Here is a 24,274-nt window from a genome sequence, read left to right as displayed (position 1 = left end):
GTTCGGCTAGGAGAACCTTTGTATTAGAGAATATGTTAAGGTTAGCCAAACATCGCAATGTGGTAATGAAATTGTACATAATATGAAACTGTTATTTTAATGTTTTAATTTTGTTTCATATTTTAATAAATACGGCCGGGAGGGTCACTCCCTCCCGTCTTCCAAAAGTTCAGAACTGTTTCCGGTTTCCCATCCTTGGGGATTGTGTTGAGAGGGGGTGGCGGGTATCTCAGCCATATGGAAAGGGGCGACCATTCGGTCCCCCCGAACGTATGGCAGAGTACCACGATCCCCCCGGGAAGCCATCTTGGGCGGGAGGCGAGTCTCGGCTGGTATGCCCGAAGCGGCGTAGCCGGGGCGCGCCTTTTTCCCGCCCTGGAGTGGGCTGGCCTAGACACTGACGAGGCCGGGCCACGCCCACGGGGCAGGCCGGGGCGGGTTTACGCCCGCCCTGAAGACGGATAAAAGGAGCAACAAGCCAAGGAAGCATCCTCTTGTTCCGGTGCTCTGAAGCTGCACCACCTCGCTGCACGTGAGCTCGAGACGGAACGAAGAGCCAATTTTGACCCACCCACCAGCCCCTGAGGACAGCAAGTGGTTTCGAATAAAGTTTGATGTGATAACTCTTGTGTTTTACAGGTACCGGATTATTATCGTGATAACTTTGAATATGCAATAAAGAAATGGTCAATTGTGGTATGTTTTGCAAATAAAGTTATCCTGCTCTAGGTTGATCAGTAGCATGCTTTTAATAAAGTGGTTGCTCTTAACTGTCCTTCAAGTAATTTAGCCATTTAGTTTAGAACTGTCGTATTTATTTTGGTCGGGCGGTAAGGTCATGATCGGTGAGCACTAATTGGAAGATCCCTATGAGTGGGCGTCACCCATTACGGATGGGAGCGCTCGAGGGAGGTGGCCATTGGCCCCTCAACGGGGTAGGCGGTCCCTTCTAAGGATGGGCCGCCGAAAGGAAAGGAAAGGCGGTCAAGGCCCCTTCCTGGGTAGGAGGGGCTACAGCCCCCTCCTGGAGAATTTCCCGGGGCCAGGTCATCTGCGACGGCAGATGCGGTAAGTTGTGTGGGGTTTGGGGGGGGGTCTACGCTACCTTCTAGATACCTCACACGAGTCCTCGGACGACCTTTAAGTGGCGTTGAGTTTATTGGGGCCCCCGTCAAGTCAAGGGAAATTGGTAGTTGCACTCGAGGTACACCTCTGTGCGGTCGCCCCTCACAAGTGAGGGGGATATTTCTGGTTTAGGGATCTTGACACCGGTTACGACCTTGCCGTTGGCCCTTAAACGTTAGGATGTACAATTTCAAAATCTCAAGTTAAATGTTTTGTAGGATGTTAGTTCGGCTAGGAGAACCTTTGTATTAGAGAATATGTTAAGGTTAGCCAAACATCGCAATGTGGTAATGAAATTGTACATAATATGAAACTGTTATTTTAATGTTTTAATTTTGTTTCATATTTTAATAAATACGGCCGGGAGGGTCACTCCCTCCCGTCTTCCAAAAGTTCAGAACTGTTTCCGGTTTCCCATCCTTGGGGATTGTGTTGAGAGGGGGTGGCGGGTATCTCAGCCATATGAGGTTTAGCGGTGTTGAGGGAGACGTGTAAAGGTAGACGCAGAGAACGGCAGATGAGAACGGTTGAAGAGCTAAGGTGAAGTATGACAGAGAGAGAGAGAGAGAGAGAGAGAGAGCAACATCATTGTATTATGTGCCGATAGTACCTGACAGTGCAAAGGTTGAGGTTCGGCGGGCTGTGCTTACCGAACAAAATAATTGGCAAGAAATGGTTGAGGTAAACGTCACCACACTACTAGTTGTTCCAAGATACATGTGCTCCACTCCACGGGTAGGCCGTTCAAAGAAAACCCCGATTTCAAATGAACATTCGAAAGCAATGGGAAAGCACTCAATAAGTATTAACATAACATTCAGGTTTTTCACAGCGAGATCGGGTTACCTATAATAACTGGAACAGACTCATCAGTCAGATCTCCAAATAGACAAATGTTTTCAAAGGATCAAAATTGTAATCTTTAGTCTCATCTTGGCAAATACAAATAGGAAATAGACACAGCTAACGCGTTTCGTCCCAAGGACAGTGGAACTTCCTCAGTGCACATAAGTTTAATCCAAAAATATATGTCTATATTCCATCAATTTTCATCATCAAATTTAACAGATGCAAGAGTCCCCTTGTATCTTAATGCAAAGCAAATGATGGTAGTTGTGTAATTACTCCAGCTGCTACATTAAAAAATTATCTGTTTAATATGCACATTGTGATCACTTTGCCAGAGGGCCCCTGGACAGCGAGGACTGTGGGCAATTTTCAAACTTTGCCCATGTCTTAAAACGTCAATGGTGACATCTGCATGATTCTGGATACTGCGGGTGTGGCAGTCTTAATTCTCTTTGATCTCTCTGCAGCCTTTGACTTCATGTCCATTCCATTCTCCTAAATTAGCTTCAGGACATTCAAGACAGATCAGGGGCTCATCAGTCAATTGTTTATGCTCTTTTTTTTAATTTTCACCTCGAAGACAATAATTCTAATGAAACCACCACCCCTTATAGATAACTTCCGTAGCTACAGACTAACCCAACTAAGGGCTGGACCCACCCACATAGCTGGTCATACACTAGATTCCATTTTTACCAATAATCACCACATCAAGGTCACCTCCACTACGCCTCTCCCCTGGTCCGATCACGCTGCCATCAACTCCACCCTTGTAATTACGCTGACAAATCCATGGAAAAAACTAGAAGCCACATCCCTAGTAAACACACTCAGCAGGGACTTACCTACCTTTGTTAGTACGGACAGCAATGACGGAGCCCGTAAATTTAACACCTGGCTCACACAGGCAATGGACAAGCTAGCCCCGGAAGAATCCAAAAAACCCAAGATTCGTTCAGCAACCTCACAATGGTACACTCCTGAGGTTAAATTGATAAAACTAAAATGCAGGAGGGCCGAGAGGCTTTGGCGAAATGACTACAGCCCCCAGTCTAGAAAGGAGTATACGGCTGCCCTACATGAATACAAGCTTACCATAGAGCAAGCTAAGACTGTCTTCTATACAAGGAAGATTCAAGAGTCCTCAAACTCCTCAAAGGAACTGTTTAAAACCATCACACATCTAGCTAAAAGCCCCAGAGAAACCATATTCAAGCCTCACCAAGAATTTGTGGAAAACATAGCACAATTCTTTCAGCAGAAAGTTCAGACAGTTTATGATGACCTTCGCCTGCTACCCACTTGTGAAGAGGTCCCCCATGAAACAGATCAACAGGTGTCAGTTCCAAAACTCCCCAATTTCTCCCAGCTTAGCTACTATCAGGTTGCCACCCTGCTCCTACAGACTAAATCTGGCTCGCCGCTAGACCCATGCCCCCCTCACGTTCTACATCTGGTCCCTGAACCTATCAGCCAAGCCCTAACCCCCCTCCTTAACACTGCAATTAACCCCGGGCAATTTCCCAGCAGTTGGAGGAAGGCGTGTATCAGGCCCATCCTTAAAAAGGAGACCCTGGACCCTAAGGAAGCTAAACATTACCGCCCTACATCGTGTTTGCCCCTCCCTGCCAAAAGTGCAATGAATCAGGAGCTAACCAAACACCTTGAGGACAACCACCTATTAGACCCCACACAACATGGCTTCATGGCCTGTCACTCAACGGAAACTGCTCTGACCATAGCATCTGATGACATTTGTCAAACCATGGACAAAGGAGGCAGGGCCGCTCTGATCTTATTACATCTGACAGCGGCGTTTGACACCGTTAATCATGATGTCCTCATAAATAGACTAAGAACGCTGGGCATCACACACACCGCCCTAAAATTGCTTCAGTCCTATCTAGAGGCACGCATTCATCGAATTCACTGGGATGGTCTCCTCTCAAAGGAGTTCCTTCTACCATGTGGAGTCCCTCAGGGTTCGACTTTGTCACCAACCATTTTTAATTTTTATGTCACTCCTAGCTGCACTGATAAAAACCCATGGCCGGCATTTAGTCTCTTACGCCGACGACACCCAACTGGTGGTCTCACTGGCGCAGACAGTAGAAGCCACCGCCACCAGTTTCAGGAACTGTCTGTCAGATGTTAAGTCATGGATGAACGCTCACTTCCTCAAACTTAACACTGAAAAAACGGAGGTGATCGAGTTTGGCCAAAAACCCTCCATTTGGAGCGATCTCTGGTGGCCCTCAGAAGCTGGCATTTGCCCGACTCCGGCCGATAAGGTCAGAAATCTAGGTTTCATAATGGACAAGGACCTTTCCTGTACAGCCCAAATTAACCAGGTCACTTCGGCCTGCTTCTTTACACTTAAGGTCCTTCAAAAACTCCTGCCCTACATCCCTTTCCCCCTGAGGAAAACAGTAGTGGGAGCACTGATTATGTCCAGGGTAGATTACTGTAATGCCCTGTACATAGGTGCCGGCGAAAACAACTTAACCGACTCCAGTCAATCCAAAATGCAGCGGCCAGAGTACTGCTTAACCTCCCTAAACGACATCCCACTTCTAAAGCAATCAGCGAACTCCATTGGTTTCCGGTCAGGAGAAGAATTCAATTCAAGGTTATGTGCCTGGCCCACAAATCCCTCTATGGGCAGACCTCCAAACAGCTTTCCAAACTTCTTTCCCCATACGTACCTGAGCGCTCACTCAGATCCAGTTCCCAAAATCTACTGTACATCCCTAGGACTAAGAGAGTCCGCTGGGGCGGCAGATCCTTCGCCCATCAAGTTCCAAAGCTCTGAAACAGTTTACCATCCTCGCTTCGTTCCGAAAAGAGCATAGCTAAGTTCAGAAAGGCACTGAAGACCTGGCTTTTTGTGCTGCCCTAATTCCAACTCCTCTCTCTCCGTTCTACAGCGCCAAGACGCCTCGGCATAAGAGCGCTCTAAAAATAATTCAGTCAGTCAGTCTTTTTATGTGAACCGTATGCAAGCTGTGTAACCGGGAAACTTTTGTTCTAAAGTTAAATTCTTCAATACCCAGGTCCAGCAGGCTCTGCCGTAAGTATTTCATTATTCTATTTGTATGTCTCAACACTTGCCAAACTTTTCGATTCTCTTGGCTTGCAGTTTTTTATATATGTGGATGACACATATATATCATTCTCAGACTGGATGGTGAACTGCTGCCACCTGCCTGCCTGGGTGCTGTGACCAATTGGATGAAATCAAATTCATTTACCTTGAATGTGGAAAACACCAGAGTTTTAGTCTTTGCCAGTTCTTTCCTATGAACCTCAGATTGGTGGGCAGATGCATTAGGTCTCCCTCCATCTTTCTTATGCCCCTCCCAATATATTAGCGTCACTTTTGACAATCACTTGTCTTTTGAGGTATATATCAATACATTAACATCTACTTGTTTTCTTTTGTTAAACATCAATAGGAGGATTTTACCATTCTTACCTAAAGGTTCCAGGAATTCTTGGATATATGCATTGATTACATCTTGGCTGGATTATTATAATTCCCTGTTTGTAAGCCTCCACAGCTAGTTGATCAAATAACTTCAACTGGTTCAGAACTCTTCAGCCTATTGAATTTTGGGCTTCATTCAGTATCCACATTTCTCAGTAGCTCAACTAGCTTAATTGGATGCTCATAATAAATACAGTCTCTTCAAGGCCAATTATTGTTGCCACAAAGAAGCCATCTTTGATCAATCTACTACTAACTATGTCTCCTTTCTTCCTATCCATTATTAGTGGATGTTGAGGAGCTCCGAGCCATTTTGGGTCATGGGGGACCTGAGCTGAATTTCAGTAACGCATGTGACACTGTCTCCCATTGTACGCTGGTTCAGAGACTGGTGGAATTATAGGCTCTGCCCTTAAATAGATGAAGGCATTCCTGAATACCAGAAGCTATCAGGTTTGCAATGAGCCTTTTTCTCCAGCCAACTATCTCACTGAGGGCCCGATGTAGGTAATTCTAATTTACCACTTCTTAAATACCAAATCATACCGATTCGGTATTTAAGAAGTGGTAAATTAGAGGGGGGGAAATGTAGGTAAATCAGAATCGGTAAATACCGAATCGGTAAGATTCGGTATTTACCGATTCTGTAAATGCCGAATCGGTATCCCCCATTGATTCCTATGGGCCTTGAAGCCCATAGGAATCAATGTGGAATACCGAATCTGTATTTACCGATTCGGTAAATTCCGATTGTTGCAAGGGTGCAGGGGGTGTCACTTTGACACGCTCTGGCACCCCAATTCCGGACTTGTGTGCCATGTGGCACACAGACATGCCCTAGGGGCATGTCTGTGTGTCACATTGCACAGGTGTGCATGCACAGATGTGCATGCACACCTGTATTCGGTATTTTACCACCCAATAGGATTGGGTGGTAAAATACTGATTCGGTAAGGCCTGTGGAACTCAGAAGAGTTCCACCTACATCTCCAATTTACCGAATCGGTAGAAATACTGATTCGGTATTTTACCGATTTGGTAAAGTTACCGAATCGGTAAAGTTACCGAATCGGTAAAATAGGGCACCTACATCAGCAATGACCATTTACCGGTCGGTAACGGCCAAAATCGGCTGTTACCGGTCGGTAAATGGCCACCTACATCTGGCCCTGAATGTGGAGTTTCACAGGGCTCCTCTTTAAGCCCAACTCTTTTTAATGTCTGTGCCCTCCCACTGGCGAGAATTGTTCTGGCACACAGCTTGGATCTTGTTTCTTACCCTGATGATGCTCAGTTGATCCTTGCTCTTACCCCTGAATCCCAGCAAACATCCAATGATCTAAATGTCTGTCTTAAGGAAGTAACAGAATGGATTTCAGACAACAGCTTCAAGTTTGAAGGTAGTAAGACAGAGGTGCTGGTTGTTGGCAACAACTCATCCTGTTGGAAAGAATTACAGCGACCTGAATGTCTTGAAGTGCAGACAGTAAAAAGTCTTGGATTTTCAACAGTAAAAACCGTTGGATTTTGGCTGCATAGCAAACTCACTATGGAAACCCATGCTAAAAAAACTGTCTACAGCATGTTGTGAAATAATACAAACACTTAGGACAATCATGCAATGGCTACCACCCTCTTCCAAGAGGGTGGTCATACAAGGATTATTTAACTCCCGCCTTCATCACGACAACTCCCTGTTTCTGTGTAGCCCTCAATACCTCCTATGGCACTTACAGATCATCCAGAATGCCACAGCATGCCCCCTTTTCAAGCTCCCCAAACATCATTCATCGTACACTGGCTGAAAATACAAACAAGCATTTGCAATAGGTCTCGCAGCATTAAAGTTTGAGTTACTGGCATTGTAAATGACAATGCTTTGCATTAATTCTTTTTAATTTGCAATTGGTATATAAAGATTGTTTGTGAGTGGTTAGCTGTTGCTAACAGACACCCTCACAGACCTAGAGCACTGCACGGCTCATATAATCGAATATGCACTGAAATCGGAACGCTGCAATGCTGATTGAATGCATAGGGACCAGGGCCCATGCACACCTGATGTGCAGCCGAGGCCTACCTTACAGAGGGCCCCACAGAAATTAATCAGTGATGCCACAGGCCATGGTGCCAAGTAACCCGAGAGCAAACAATGTGTCACGTGAGTGGATGCCTGTCATCAGCTGTGGCCCAGCACCACACTGGCACGAAATACAGCACGCAGGCCTAGAATTCTGCATGGCCTCTTTTGAGAATCACTATGCATCCAATCAGTGGTGCTAAGAGAAACCTATGATTAAAGTCACAGGAAAGCAGCTTAGGCATGCCGGGGAAAGGCCCTATGAAGTGAAACTCACACTTTGTTTTGCTTTTTGCAGTTTTATATAGCACAACCTCGATCTGAAGGTGTTGCTAGGCACCGGGAGATTAAGTGACTTGCTCAGAACCACAGGATGTGGAGTCCAAGACGAGGCTCGAACCCGGTACCCCAGCTCCAAGGTGGGCAGGTCCGGCCCTTATGCCACATCCTCTTTTTACTGCAGCGTCCACGCACACATTACAAGAAGCAACTAACTTCATGTACAAAACGCACATTGTATTTGGGAACGTGTGGGCTGCGGCGAGAGTGCGCTTTCGCTCGCTTTTGCCAGGGCGAGACCTAACCAGTTTGTGTAGTGGAACATTACTGGTTTCCAGGTGCTCCCCTGCTCCCCTGCACTGTAGCACTAGGGTAGCAGTAATGCTTGTGTAAATTGTGAATGAAGACTCCGAAATTCAGCCTTCTTCGGGACAGAAACACTTCTCACACATATCGGCAGTTCTGAACTAAGCACGGTCAGCGTCAGGGATGTCAATGTGACGTCATTCGCCTGGCCGTCCCTCACTGGCCGAGCTCTGTGCAGTACAGACTTCTAAGGGTCTGGGGATATCTTGAGATTCAAAACTGAGCACCGCCCCCGTGTGACTGACCTTGAAGAAAATTTGAACTCCCAAACGTGCCGATCACTCTGAGCGGCTGGCAGGGTGGGCCCTTATCAGTGGCATGCCAGCCGAACACGTCACTGACTACTCTGCCTTAGGTGGCCGAATGTGCCCCACGTTTCCAGTTCCCCTTTGTGTCCCTCTGCCTGTGTGTGCGCTATAAAGACGACTTTGTTGCGTGGCAGCATCTCTGAAGCTGTCAGTCACGGCTCTACATAGACGACCCCCCGACCACGTACAGAGCACGGGTCTGAGAGACCCACGCTCCGCCACGCGCCGGCCACGAGACGTGACTGGAAGCGGGGTCTGCCTGGCCCTGTCCACATGCAGCCAGGTTTGGCACGAGCCCGCCAGAGGAAATGTCATTCCGGCGTGAGCTGGGGCACTCCTTTCCTGTGCTGGGCAGGGCTGGATCGGGCAGCACCAGCAACAAACGGAGCCTCTCATTCATGAAAACCCCTCCGAAGCAGTCACCGCAGCCTGCCGGCCACCGGGCACCCATGGCCCTCAGCAAGGTGGGGGGGGGAGGTTGAAATGACTGAAGGAGGAGGCGCTGGTAGAGGGGTGCTTGCAAGGAAAGCAGCGTCATCTGATAAGGTTCTAACCCCATGCTGCAAAGTACACTCACCGTAGAACTCGAGTTGCAGGAGCCGAAATAGCACCTTTCCTGTTTTGTTATTATTCTTATTATTACCACTACCATAGAGGAGCTAGTTTAGTAATGAACAAAAGGTTGATGTTCCTTGTTGTTTGCTGTATATGTCTATTTTCTGGCTTTCTATTAGGGGAAATGTTGAAACCTTAAAATAACACCCCTTTGCAGACTTTCTGTTTAGAGTACTTGAGGAAACAAAGAAACGCATAACTTTCAAGAATTCCAACTCGGTTCGCTCACGGATACATAACAATAATAACCAACACGAGAACAATACCAGAGGTTGCTCTTATCGCAGGCTGCTTGCAGAAACCAGTGCCAGACAGAGACAGTACAGACCTGGCCACCTTCTGCTCTAGGGGTGGGCGGGGTCATCATGTGCCTGCGGCCTGCGCAAGAGGGGGGTAGCGTTGAATTACGACGTGCGCCCTGGGATTGGGTCGCGCGCGTGAGCTGTCTACGTTACAAGCTCACGCGCGCGACCCAATCCGAAGGCGCGTGTCGCAATCCGACGCTGCCATAGACAATGCTGCGCACATGGCCTGCTCCTGCTTCCCTCGTTGTTGGCTGAGCCGACAGCTATAGTCCTCGCAGCGAGAGCGCGCTTTCGCGTGCTTTCGCTAAGGCGAGACGTAAAAAGGACCCATTTCAAGGTCCTACGCATGGCCCACCGAGCAATGCAGGGAAAAGGTTCCCTTTTGATTTGAAGATTGCTCTGTCCTTTCCTGCCAAGTAGGACACTATGTTCTGAGAGTTCCTTCCTTCTGACTATTCCTAAGGTTAAAAGGGTTAGGTGTGGTTGACACTCCTTCGTTTTCCTGACTGCCAAGTTGTGGAATGCCCTCCCTGCCAATCTAAAACTTACTCAGCCATAAATATCCTTCAGGAAACTCTTAAAACCCTATCTATTCTAATTTTAGCATGATTGCGAAGATCTTGCAGGTGTGCTTGTCTCGGCACCGGGAGGCCTTTTGGGGTAGCTGTACAAAAGGGGGTGGTGATGGACGTAGCATCTGAATCAATCAAACACTCACACCCAGTCCAAAGATCTGGGTTTAATCCATCACCGTTCTTTAGCCCACTCTGCCACCCCAGTTCAGACATGGCTGTATGCAAATCAGTCTCACCCTGTGCCTCATGGGAACAGTCCAGCCCGAACTGCCAAGCCATGTCTTCCCTGGACGGAAACAAGCTTCCAAGGACCGGTATCTGGCATTCCAGCCTTCTTCAGCCCGGCTTGCTTGAATCCAGTGGTAAAGTGAGCAAGGGACTCACGTCTGAGCATACCCTGCCACACTTATGGCAGCCAAAAGTGGTACAAAAGGGGGTGGTGATGGATGGAGCATCTGAATCAATCAAACACTCACACCCAGTCAAAAGATCTGGGTTTAATCCATCACAGTTCTTTAGCCCACTCTGCCACCCCAGTTCAGACATGGCTGTATGCAAATCAGTCTGACCCTGTGCCTCATGGGAACAGTCCAGCCCGAACTGCCAAGCCGGGGTAGCTGTGCATTATATAAGACATTATGAATATAATAGAATCTACAACCCCCCTCGGACGTTTCACTCTAGCTCTGTCTACGGATTAGGAGAACTAGGCTGGGAGGCCACTGATTTGCTGTGGCTATGGCCAAGGCTTGGAACCCCCTCCGTTTTGTATTGAGAGATGAAAGGCTGCTTAAACATTTTTTGGAAACTGCTAAAAACCACCTAATTACGACCTCTATACAAGGTTTTAATGCAGTTTCATTTCTTTTTGTCCAGTTCCAGTGTGTACCTTTTACAAGTATTTTCTCTATACATTTTTAAATCAATCAATTATGAATACCTAAACATGAATTTAAAATGTTATTAATTTGCACATATTAGGCACCTGGGGACCCAGCCTGCCACTTGCCTCTAGTCTCCACTTCCTGCTTGATCCATCCTGTTCCAAAGACACCGCAGCTGCCACTTTTTCCCGAAATAGTTTTCCCTCTCATAGTTCTTCCCGTCAACAAGTGCCCCGCCCACCTCAGGACCTACTTAATGCAGGCCACATCATGACTGCCTCAGTATGCACCTGCAGACCCAGTCTACCACTTGCCTGTGTCCTCCAGCTCCTGCTTGTTTCAGCCTGATCCAGTGACACTGCCACTGCCTGGGTTTTCCCGTTCACAGTGTTTTCTGCCAACAGAAGCCCCGCCAACCCAAGGACCTACTTAATGCAGACTGTATTGCGATCGTGCCACTGTCACCAAAGGGAAGCCCGTCTGCACCCATACGCCCCTGAATTGCACCCATCACCATGAACCCTAAGCCTGCTGTTCCCCAAGTGTACACCATCGCCATGCTCTACTTCCTCGACCACAGATGCTGCAACAAACACTGCCATCACACCTACCCACGCTCTGCAGTAGGACCTTTCACCTTCACCCTGTTCCACTGCACCTGCCACATCACTCACACCAGCCCCCTGACCAGCCCCACCCCAAACACACCACAGAGACTACCTGGATAAAAAACACCTGCTCACATGCCTCCTTCTAAACACATGCTCACTATGCAAACACTCCACAGAGATTTGGGAAATCATCTCCAGCTTCACACTGGACGTCCTCTTCCTCACTGAAACCTGGCTCAACCCTGCATCCACTATCAACATTGCCACCGCAATACCCAAAGGATATAAGATCACCCACTGCGATCACTTAAACAAGCCATTATGAAAAAGGAAACCATCTAATGCACCACCACAAATGACAACATCACTCCAGCCATGGAACACCTCAATTCTGAATCTAAACAGATAGCAAAACCACCATCAGATGCACCCTTGCCTACCGTCCTCCAGGGCCACGTCCAGCCTTCTGCAACTTCATTGTCGACTTCATTGACCCCCTCTCCACAGAATCCAACAACTACATTTTCCTCTGCAACCTCAAGTTCCATCTCGACGACCACAATGACATAAACACTACCAACCTCCTTGACAGCATGAACAACATTGGACACACCCAACTCATCCATGACCCCACACACACCGCAGGCTACACGCTAGACCCCATCTTCACTTCCAGCGACTGCATCAGGTACAGTCGCACCACGGAACTCACCTGGACCAACCACTCCATTGTCCGCTTTAACATTGCCACCAAATGGACCACTGCTCCCAGTCAGCCCAAGGCTCCCCACCCAGCTGGAATAAAGTCTCAAAGGACACATGGATCAACACCTTCAACACCTCCCACCCCATCTCCTCCAACAAACAGAATAGAACATCAGAATCTTTAACAAATGAATCACCAACTGTGCAGACAGCACCACTACCATCGGCAACAACACACACACAGAGGTTCCACCAAGCAGGCTACCTAGTAACCTGAAGCCCTCAGAATGGCTAAATGACACTGTCAACAGCTGGAAAGGAGTTGGTGCACCAGCAAGAACATGAGTGACAAGACCATCCTTCAAGACAGCTCTTAACCTCTTCCACAGACAGTTGAGAGAATCTAAAAGGCCTTAGCTTTAAGCATTGAATCAATCTCCAATAACAGCAAAGAACTCTTCAACAACGGCAAAGAATTCTCCAACCCCTCATCTGAAACAAACAACATTATCCCCTCTGCAACAACCTTGCAAACTTCTTCCATGACAAAATCGCCAAAATCTACAGAGACTTCAAACCCCAGCCCATGGCCACCAACTTCTTCAAGAAATACAACGACCCCACTACTACTACAGACATCCGACTAACTCAACGAAGCCAGCTCGCCCCACAGGATACCCTCTCAATCATGAAATTGGTCCACTGAGGGGCCTCAACAGACCAATGCAAATCCAGAATCAGCTACGCCCTCGTCACCTTGTTCAACACCTCAATTGCCTCGGCCACCTTCCCCAAGGATACCACGCAAAGCCATTACTATGCAAGTCATTACATCGACTTGCAGTAGATGGTGCACTGACATTAAAAATGTATAACTTGCTATTCTAACTCCAAACTACATAACAGTAGGGAAGGTGTTGGAATAGTAAACTATACTATTTCTAATGTTAGCACGTCATCTACTGCAAGTCGATGTAATGACTTGCGTATTAATGGGATTACATGGTAACAACGCAGTCGTAACGACCACGTTGTAATGGCATCGTGATGTGATGCCTGCGTTGTTAGGGTTGTTTCCCTCATCAGCCAACAACTCTCCTCACATCTGGAATGGAACTTCCTACTCGACTTCTCGCATTACGAATTCTGCAGCAACCACAGCACCGAGACAGGCCTCGTCGCAGCTACCGACAACATCCAAGCCATACTCGACCGGGTAGAGACTGAGGCTCTGATCCTCCTAGACCTCTCAGCAGCCTAGGATATAATCTCCCACCACACACTCATCACAAGGATGCACAACATAGGCATTCAAGGAGCAGCTCTCAGATGGCTCCCCTTTTTCCTCACCAGAAGAACCCAAAAAGTCTGCCTTCCCCTTTCACTTCCGAACCCAAGCAAATCATTTGTCAAGTACCCCAAGGATCCTGGCTCAGTCCTACAACTTCTTAAACACTTATGTGACCCCTATGACAAGCATTACCAAAGCCCACGGCCTCCACATCAAATCCTATGCCGACGACACACAACTTATTCTCCCCGTCTCTAAAGACACCATCAACACCAATTCCATAACTGCATGGCAGACATCACCAACTGGATGAAGGACAGCTGCCTGAAGTGCTACATGTACAAAACAGAGGTACTGATTTTTGGAAACAAAAGCGCCCCAAGGGATGCATCCTGGTGGCCCTCAGAACTCGAACCTATTCCTACCCCAACTGACCACACTAGGAACCTTGGTATCATTCTGGGTAACAAGCTAACCATGACAACTCAGGTCAACTCTGTCTCTTCCTGTTGCTACTTCATCCTCCGCATGGTTCGTAAAGCATTCAAATGGCTACCGCAAAGCTCAAGATGCACCATCACCCTGGCCCTCAGCTATGTTTATACAGCATTGTGGTAGTCAAGCATTGCTCATGAAAGGGAGAGTTTAGTGGTATAATAGAGATCTCTCCCTGCAACACTTAGTTGTACAGCTTTCAGTGTTTGTAACTGTTGGAAAATGTTCTGTCCTCCTTCTTTTTGGCCAAAGAACTCTGAACACTTTACCACTGCTGACCAGTTCTAAAGGGCATGTGCGTCTCCCCTAAACATAGTAGCGTACATATAAACACAGTTGGCATATTTAGTTTCCTGGTAAGTCTCTTGCAAAGTGGTATACCATATCCCCTGGGCCTGTAACCTAAATGCTACTATTGGGCCTGTAGCATTGATTGTGTCACCCACACAAGTAGCCATTCAAACCTGTCTCAGGCCTGCCATTGCAGGGCCTGTGTGTGCAGTTTACTGCCACTTCGACTTGGTATTTAAAACCCTTTGCCCGGCCTTAAACTCCCCTTTGATTACACGTCACCCCTAAGGTAGGCACAAGGTAGTCCATAGATTAGGGTGCTGTGGAAGTGAAAGGTAGGACATGTACTTTTAAGTTTTGCATGCCCCGGTAGTGACAAACACCCACATTCATTTTTCAGTACTGTGAGGCCTTCTCCTCTCATAGGCTTACATTGGGAATTCCTTAATACACTTATCAGCTGTAATTACTGATCAGAAAGGAGAAGCTGCTTCATGTTTTATATCTTTGAAATTGCAATGATAAATCCTCCTCACTGGTAAAGTTGAATTAAACATTACTATTTTAGAAATGCCTACTCTGCTCTTACTGCTTTGTTTGCCTGCAGCCCATCTCCAATACACGTCTGGGGTGAGTGACAGATATGGCTTGTGCATTCCCACTAGACTGCCACAAACACAGGAAGGGTGGGTGGGTGGGTGTGACAGAGAACTCATCTGTATCCTCTTAGCTCTTCCTGGGTAGGAAGACAGGGGGAAAGCTGTCACTTAAACCTGAATAGGCAGTATCCTGTTGCCCACACAAAGGGCTGATTGCCATCTACTGATGGTCCCGAGCCAGGGTTAGGAATAAAGGGGGACCTGTGGAATTCGAGGTCCTGCTTTGAAGTCACCCCCCACTTCAAAAGTCACAACTGGGTATAAGTACTGGGTCTCTGACCCTTCAAAGACAGTACACTACTGGACCTGTGAAGAACTCTGCCAGGAGTAAAGACTGCTGTGCTACACAGATTGCCACACTGCTTGTCCACTGCTGTGGAAGAACTGCTTTTCTGCTTTGCTGTGCTGCCGTGCTGCCTGCTGATCTCTGCCCTGATGAGGACAAGGACTGAACCCATATCACTTGAACCCAGAGTGACTCCAAGGGTTTGCTGGCTTGCACCCTGTTCTGAAGTCTCAGGGCCATCAAAGACTTCCTTCAACCCTATTACAGCAGCTTGATTGTGCCACCTGTGAGTCTTGCCTTGCCAAGTGGTGCCAATCCGGTCCTTGACCCTTAAGAGGTGACTTCTGCTTTCCAGAACCATCAAAATCAACATAGTAATGACTTCGCACTGATCGGAACCGACACGTTGCCCTTCGACGTCAACCCAGGAGCTGATCGACCATATTGCTTCGACGGACTGCACAGTTTGATGACGATGGACATCATGGCGCGACAACGATCCAGTGCCTGCAACATAAAGGGTTTCGTCGACGATGTATTCATTACCTGCGACAATCAAAACTAATGCAACAAGACTTCAATGTCAACGTTTGCTCCATCCACTGTACTACTTCGGCTGGGTCCTGTAGCCAGCCTTCCCTTCATCACGACCGGCCTGAACTTTGGATGTAACTGGGTCCAGGCAAACCTCAACTAACGCCAAAGTGCTATTTTACCTAAGCACTAGATATTGATTTAATAATTCAAAAATCATAATTCCGGGTCTACTTGTGGATATGTGTCATTTAGGTCTTGGTCTACTCATAAAAATGTAGTCGACTTTTCTAATCCAGCATGCAGTATTTTCACAGTGTTTCCATTGTGTTACCGTGTGTGTGTGTGTTGCACAAATGCTTTACACATTTCCTCTTGAGATAAGCCTGACTGCTCTGTGCCTAGCTATCAGAGGGTGAACACAGGTTATCTTTTAGTGTGTGTCTAGCTTAGCCTGACTAGACTGGTGGTTCCTGATTGTACAGAGTGCATTCTCTGATAACCAGAAACCCAATTTCTAACAGTACAAACAATTCAAAGAAATTCTAAGCTGCAAATTTACTTACAGTATCTTGACAGAGACATTGTAAAAACAATCACTCCTTTTCTGCCTTTTTCTCTTCTCCTCTCTTTTCCTCTTTTCTCTAACTTTTGTTTTTATCGCACGTTAAAAATGTTTCTTGTGGTCTCATACCAGTATTCTAAACTATATTCATATTGTATGCCATTACAGCCCTGAAGAAGTCCAAGTTTGGGCAAAACGCGTTGGCTGGTTCTATCAATCGTATATCAAGCACATTGGAAAATAAAAGACCAGAAATGACTCTCTGCTGACGCTTTTTATTAATGTGCTTTTCTGTACCAATTGTTTGTGTTATGTATTGCATCTCATCCAAACAGTTCATATATTCATTTTTATGATCTACAAGCGGCAGATCATTTGAGATGGGCAATATCATCTTTACTTAGTGATTAGTCCAGGTGGTGCTCCTTTCCTTCTTTTCTTTCCATTTGGGGAGGTCCAGGATGAGTCTGGCTGCAGCATTCTGTATAGTCTGGAGCCTTCTGAGCAGCTCGGTAGAGATTCTGGCATAGAGAGCATGGCCCTAGTCTAGACTTCTGGTGACAAAGTACAAAGCCATTCACGGTTATCGGGTCGTGCGAGACCGGATGAAAGTCATAAGTTCAGGCAGATCATGATGTGGCATGGGACAGATACAGGGACCAAGTTAGTCCCTTAGAAATAGTTAAAGGAAGATGATTTTTGAGTGATTGTACTTCAAAGCAATTTCTGAAGAATCTTAGGTTTTTATACAATAAACATAAAAATGATCAGTTACATACATATCACTTTAAATATTGCATTATATTTATAAATTCTCAATATATATAATCACAATTTCATAAGAGAGCATCCAGTATTTTAAACCATTCAAAGTTACATGTTTCTTTTAGCCGGGGACATTTACTAGTCCTCAGAAGAAAGGGGTTCAAAAGATACCTTGTGGCTCTTCAGTGGTGGGAGGTTGCTCAGAGGTCATAGAGGCATCATTGCTCTATTTGCCTTTGTGTGTGTATAACTTTTCCTTTATATAAAAATGGCGGTCTCCTGACCACTGCAATGTATCACCGAAGCGTTTCGACCTGGTGCTGGGGTAGTGCATGGCGAAGCGCGGGACACAGTGCGGGGGCTGGGAGGGTGGAGGGATCATTAAAAAAGTTACACTTACCTGCTGCCAGCCGAATCTCGGGTCGCGCCTTGGTGCTGGGACTTCCTTGTCTTGGCAGACACTGCATGCTAGTCACAGACTCCCTATCCAATCGGATTGGCCTGAGCAGGCAAGAAAGATGCTCTGCTCATACCAGAGAGTCTGTGGGGTTTCTTTAACTCGGCTGTTCAATACATCCAGGTTATAGAAACCTAAGTGCACAGGTGACTTTTGGTCAGCTTGAGACGGCCGGCCGGACACACATGAGCACTTAGGGAATGCACTAGTACTCCACCTCCCCCCTCACATATCTCAGCCCTGCCCCTCCCTGCACACACTGGCTGAGCCAGCGGCTTAGAAATAAAATGATACTGAAATATTGTTTTATTTTTTTGCCGCTGGCTCTGAGCCAGTGGGGGCTATGCTCCTCCACCCGCTTCTGGTGAGGGCAAGTTTTACGATAGAACCCCAGTAGCTTATACCTCGCTGTTCAGACATTCACACTGTATGTGTAATCATTGGAAGGCACTACTGTGCGTCCCCCCCCAGCTTTCTTTAGAAGTCCTTCCTTTTCTGGGTTGCCCACTCCCCCTGCTGAATACAGTGTGGGCCCGATTCACAGAACTAACTTAAGACAAAATCCTAAACTTACTACTTTTGGTATTCACAGAAGTTAGGATTTTGTCTTAAGTTTGTCTTAAGACAGACTTAAGACAGACTTAAGTTAGGATTTTGTCTAAAGTGGCAGGCATGGCAGCCAATTGTGTGCGAGCAAAGGGGAAAGCACAGTGATGTGTCATATTGTTGTAAATATAATGCATCCCTGTGCTTTTAAAATGACGCAGCTCTGCCCAGCAAAATGGCTTGTGGCGCCATGCTGTTCCATTTTGTTGTAAATGAGGCCCAAACATTTCAAACAAAATCGATAAAAGAAAAATGGTAAAATAAATCACTTTGATTGTTTTAATGCAAGCAAATGGGACTGACCGGAGGCATTGGGATACAATGTTAGCCTATGAGCAATAACAGGGACTACATATTTTAGGAGAATAACAGGTGGGAAGTCGTGGTCGCTATATTTAGTGTGGTCTTATCTACAACAGTGTTACATGTGTGCAGATACAGGGCTGAGTCAGACCACAGTCTTCCTTGCTCAGTCTGCACACTTGTGCATTTCTGTGCACATATTCCTAAACAGTCTGTGCAAATTGTTTTACTCCTGCCACACTGCTGTGGAGCTTTCTTTGTAAGATCGACACTAAGGTGTACATCTTTTAACACAGAGCTTACAGTGGGACAGTGATTGAGACTGTTTGGGGGTGTCCCACAACACAGCAGAATTCCAAAACTTAGAAGATCATAAGAAAAAAACTGGATTTTCACAGGTAAGAGCCTACTTCCTTACCGTGCCACAAAGTTCTTGCTCCTGGAAAAGATACTTCTCATCTTCCCTATAGCTTCTAGGTCTTCGTGACAGGCTACTAAGCACCAAGTCTCTCACTATCGAAGGCTTCTTTGGTGACCCATCCCAAGTGGTCTCCTAGCCATTCCTCAGAGCCCTTCCACCCTTTGAGTCTCTCTGGCAGCAACAGGAGGCCAACCACTGAAGATTGGTTCCTGTCCCTGGGTGTCTGCATTAGCAAGGAGTGTTTTAGTCTTCTGTTTCTAGCAACCAGGTAGAGTCTTCTCGTTTCCAAGTGTTTTTTCAAGGTCCTGGAATGTTTGTTCTGCGAAGGAGATTGTATGTGCCAGTCTTAACCTGGGCACAAGTAAGTGAATGGAGAATTCCCTACACTCTGCACACTGCTGACCAATTGGCAATTTACTTTATTTCACACATTTCTAACATCCATCCAAATTTTGTTCCAACTCCATCATAAAGTGGATCTTTTCCACCCACTTCCCACCCTAAATGGACAAACTTCCAGGCCCTCTCAGAACTAAGGGCCCGATTCGCCAAGGTAAACTGAGACGAAAATCTAACTTTACGACTTTCGGTATTCACAAAGGGCTTTACGAGTAGTAAAGTTAGACTTTTGTCTCAGTTAAACTTAAGTTTTGGTCTAAATTTCTCTGCCCGGGGCCCCCAAAATCCTAAAAAGTGCCCTGCACCACGATGTTTTTTGATGCATTTTCACTACCAGCACATCTTTATATGGCTGTCGTAGTTGTTGCCAGCTGCTGGTCAGGTTGAAACTTTACTTTTCCTGGTTCCCAGTGGCATAACATGTATGGATGTTCCCCCTATGCGGAATGTGAAGAAGGGCTCATGCATCTGCCATATTTCCAAGACATTCTTTGACCTTGGGCTGAATTAGGGCAACCTGAAGAGTTTGGCAGGCTGAAGAAGGTTGAGGTCCTGCTGCACATGAGGGGCTGCAAGGGCCTGTCTTATGTCCCTGCTGGTTCTAGCTTCCTTAAGGTACAATGAGTTTTAGGATGAAAGGGGTAAAGTTTTGAGCAGAAATGGTTTGAATTACAAGATCGGTCAATGTTTTATTCTCCACCTTTTATTTTTGGACAAGAATGCAGGCCAATAGACGGTATTAAAGCAGGAAGGGCTGATAGAAAAACAAAGTACAGCATTAGTTTAGAAATAGCTGCCTTGCAAAGGTTGGTCAACTGCAGATTCCAGTGAGATAGAATGCTAATTTGAAATACAATTATAAAATGTTGTATGCATCACAATGAGTTTAGGATCCCTGTTGTCATCTCTAGCCCACCTGCACTTAATTAAAAAAGTCAGGTGTCACTCATGAACTTGATGTTATAATACAAGCAAGAACACCTATGTCTTCTCTCACTAAAGTACCACCCAAAGCCAGTGGTGGCCTGTACTTTTACCAAATGCACATATACGCACTCACACTCATACATTTACACATATGCACACACACATCCATTCCCAACACTAACTCCCAAATATTCATACATGTACGCACCAAACATTAAAAATAAAATCATACTTACCTGTGCAGCTCTACCTCGTAGATCCCAGGAGGGTTGGAACTGCTGCCTTCCATCATTGGCTGACCTTAGGGCAGCCAATGAGGGTAGGCAGCAGTTCCTCACTAGTCACAGAGTGGGATGCAGTCAGTGGGATGGGCCTTGACCTCAGGGCTTAGAACTGAAGCGCCCAGGTCTGAGGCAATGTGTGACGCTCCCCCTCCTCAAGAGAGGAAGAGCCTTGAGGTGCTTTGCCGGGCTGAAGATGTTACGCCCACAGGATTTGTGACTTCTTCGGCCAGCAAAGTTCAGCTCAGGCCGCCAGGAGCCGCATTTTAGCACATGTCTAGCTCCTGACTGCCTGACCTAAAAATAAAAAGTGTCTGTTAGACTGACCTTTGCCTAGCCTGACAGACATTCTTTATAGTGGCCAAAAGGTGAGGGCATGTTGCCCCTCAGCCTATTTGGACGGGCTGCGGCTGCCCAAACCATCCCACATAAAGTATAGGGTTGTCAATCACTGCGCAATTAAAAAATTGAGATGTCACACATAAGCTCTCCAAAGCTTCCTGCCATGTATATGAAATATAGTCTTTCTATCAGCCCTCCCGAGTGCCAGCTTTAGCAGACATCAAAATCTTAAATCTCCATTTGAGTTGCTGTCCATCCTTCCACCCAACATATGAAGGGCCAATCAAAAGGTCACTGAGAATACATATGGGGATTGTTTATGTGCTACACATGCAGAGAACTGTACATTGGCCACTTACCCTGGGATGTGCGGCAAGTCACTTGTGGTTGCATGCATTCATTGTGCCTCTTTTATTTTTCAGACTCAGGGGGCAAATTATGTTGACCACATCCTCCTAAGTACTCAGTAGTGACTTAATCATCCCCTCCTAACACTGGCCACGATTCACAGAATAAACTTAAGACTCAATCCTAAACTTACTACTATTTTGGTATTCACAGAATGCACTTACTACTTTTGGCATTCACAGAATGAACGTACTACTTTTGGTATTCACAGAAGTTAGGATTTTGTCTTAAGTCTGTCTTAAATCTGTCTTAAGTTTGTCTTAAGTTTGTCTTAAGACAAAATCCTAACTTCTATGAATACCAAAAGTAGTAAGTTCATTCTGTGAATGCCAAAAGTAGTGAGTGCATTCTGTGAATACCAAAATAGTAGTAAGTTTAGGATTGAGTCTTAAGTTCATTCTGTGAATCTGGCCCTCAGTGCTTAATTTGAGCTGGTGGTTTCCGGTGTTTGGCCCGACACTTAATTGTTAACACCGGCGCTTGTGACAGTCTGCCACATTGTAGCACTGTCTGTCTAATTTAGTGATGAGTTCAACAGCAGTTATTTATTAATTCAATATACATAAAAAATGACTATTACCTGTAGCTCAAGTCATTCATGTAGGTTTAGGGGTCCTGCAATAGTCTGAATTGTCACACTTGTAGAAGTGTGATTGTGAGTAATTGTGTTGGTATATCATTGGCAGCACGGATAGGGGCAATGTGTGGTGCAAGCTGCAGTGGCCTCCTTACGAGAGCCCTGGCACTTATTTGTTTTTCAATTAAGCACTGTCCTAAATTTCTTCATGCTCACCCTCATTGCTCTTCCCTCCACTTCAAAATAATCAGGGAACCGCTAATCAGGGGGCTGGGTCAAGTGATAAGGAGTTAGGTGGTGTTGGCTTGCCCCTGGTGGACTTATCGGAATGATATGCAAATATAGAGGTCATTACTCACCACTTTCTTCTTGTTTCTTGAGTGATTGAATTTTGAAAGCGGTCTAGAGTGTACAAATTAAATGGTGCCTAACATTTATTTTATGCTGCAGAGGATGTTGTTGAAATTAATTATGATCTAGCAAAATCATTTCTTATTTAAGCAACTCTTCTATTTCTATTGTGTGGCATTTCCTGGTGCTGAAAAATATGCTGTGGGTGGGAAATGCTTTGCAAACTATATCTTATCATAAACCTAAAGCTGGCCTTACATCTGACCCCTAATCATACTGTTGTGCTTTATTTCCTACAGATATAGACTTGACCTCTGAAAATGGAACGATGTCAAGTAGAGGTAGTTTAACATGATCATTAACTAGAGCAGCCTTGCACTAGCCTCTGTAATGCACAATTACTAACATGCAACATCCCTTCACACTTTATTTTATATCATATTTGTGAGAAATTGGGTTGTGGGTTGACTGGAATGTGAGCCCTGGTCACGCAATAGCCACAATCCCTTGCAGGCTGAACCACAAAAAGTCACTAACTTAACCTATGCTTAACACTGGGTAGCTTGGCACAAAAAGCAGTCAGGCTTAACTCAGAGGCAACGTGTAATGTATTTATGCAGCATGCAGACAGTAATAAAGGAAAAACACAACACAAGAAATATCCCAAAACAATGTAGAAAAATAGAATACATTTTAATAAATTATTTGACACCAAAACGACAATGATCCAGTCAGTAGAACCAAAGTTATGATTTTTTGAAGATTTTAGTGAAATAGCACCACAAAGCACCAACTATGGATATCTGGGCATGCTGGACCACGTCAAACTTGCAAGTTCAGGCTGGTGGAGTGCAGGGTGCTACAGTCGTCCGATTAGGCCCGCTGAAGTATTTGAAGGTGGAGGGGGCCTGGAGGAGCATGAAAACTGTTGCTGAAGGCTGCCGAAGTATAACAAAGAGCAGTTCTGGTGACGCAGATAGATGTTGCTGGAGCCTTGTGTTGGCAGCCCCTGCAAGCGGTTGATGCTGTAGCACAAAGGGTTGGGTTGATGGAGGATCGAGTTGAATTGAGCTGTGAGTGGCGATGTCTCAGTGCAAATGAGCTAGTTCCCAGTTGCCTAGAGCCTAACACCTTGAACACAGCTCTCTTAACCACACCAAGGGTCAGTCCAGGACCTGAGGGGTCAGGAACTCACTATAGTTGAGTTCAGTTTCTGGTGCAGGATGCTGGGGACTCTTTTATGTCCATGAGGCTCTGCTCAGGATGTCAGCAGACTAGCCTGGGAGGCATTCTGGTAGCTCTGGGTTCAGGATGGCAGAAAGCAGCAATTCAGCAAAGCAGCAACAGGTTAGCAGTCCAGTAGAGTGGCAGTCCTTTCAGCAGCACAGCAGTCCTTCTTCCTGGCAGAGTATCCACAGGTCCAGAAGTGTACTGAGGAGTGGGGCTGAAAGTGCTATCCCTGGTGCCCTTCTTCCGGAAGGTGTGAGAAGCTTCTTGAAATGTTTCTTTAAGTGCATGGAATTTCCTGACTCTCCTGCTGGCTCCAAGCTGGATGCAGTGTGGGGTTGCTAGGCCCTCTGTGTGAATGCAAAGCACATGCTATTCAGTTGCAAGTGGGGATGTGCTCAGCTCCACCCCTCTATTCTGCCAGCAGATGGCCCATCGAGGCACACCTAATCCCTCATTGTATGGTTGTCTGGAAGGAATTCACAAAGTCTGAATATCAGCTACACCCAGCCATGTGACCCAAGACAGGCTACGGGAACAAAGGGCTAAGGGCACGAAAATGGCAACTTTATGAAAGGGTTATTTTCAAAACAGTAATGAAAGATCTGATTTTCCCATTAAAGAGGGTTTATCACTACAATTTCATAGATACCAAACATGACAAAGCTAACTGCTCCCAATTAGAAATCACAACATATTAAATGTTATAAGGAATCACCAATGCCATCCTATGGGAGGGGTCAGCCTCACAGCAGTGAAAAACAAATGTAAGAGTTTTTCACTGGCAGGACATGTAAAATTTAAAAGTACATGTCCAACCCTTTGATTATAATGCACCCTGCCCCATGGACACCTAGGGCCTAACTTAAAGGTGGCTTATGTGTAATAAAACAGGAGTAT

The sequence above is a fragment of the Lissotriton vulgaris genome, chromosome 8 (assembly GCF_964263255.1).
Source record: "Lissotriton vulgaris chromosome 8, aLisVul1.2, whole genome shotgun sequence".
NCBI lineage: Eukaryota > Metazoa > Chordata > Amphibia > Caudata > Salamandridae > Lissotriton > Lissotriton vulgaris.
This window is presented reverse-complemented; position numbering follows the sequence as displayed.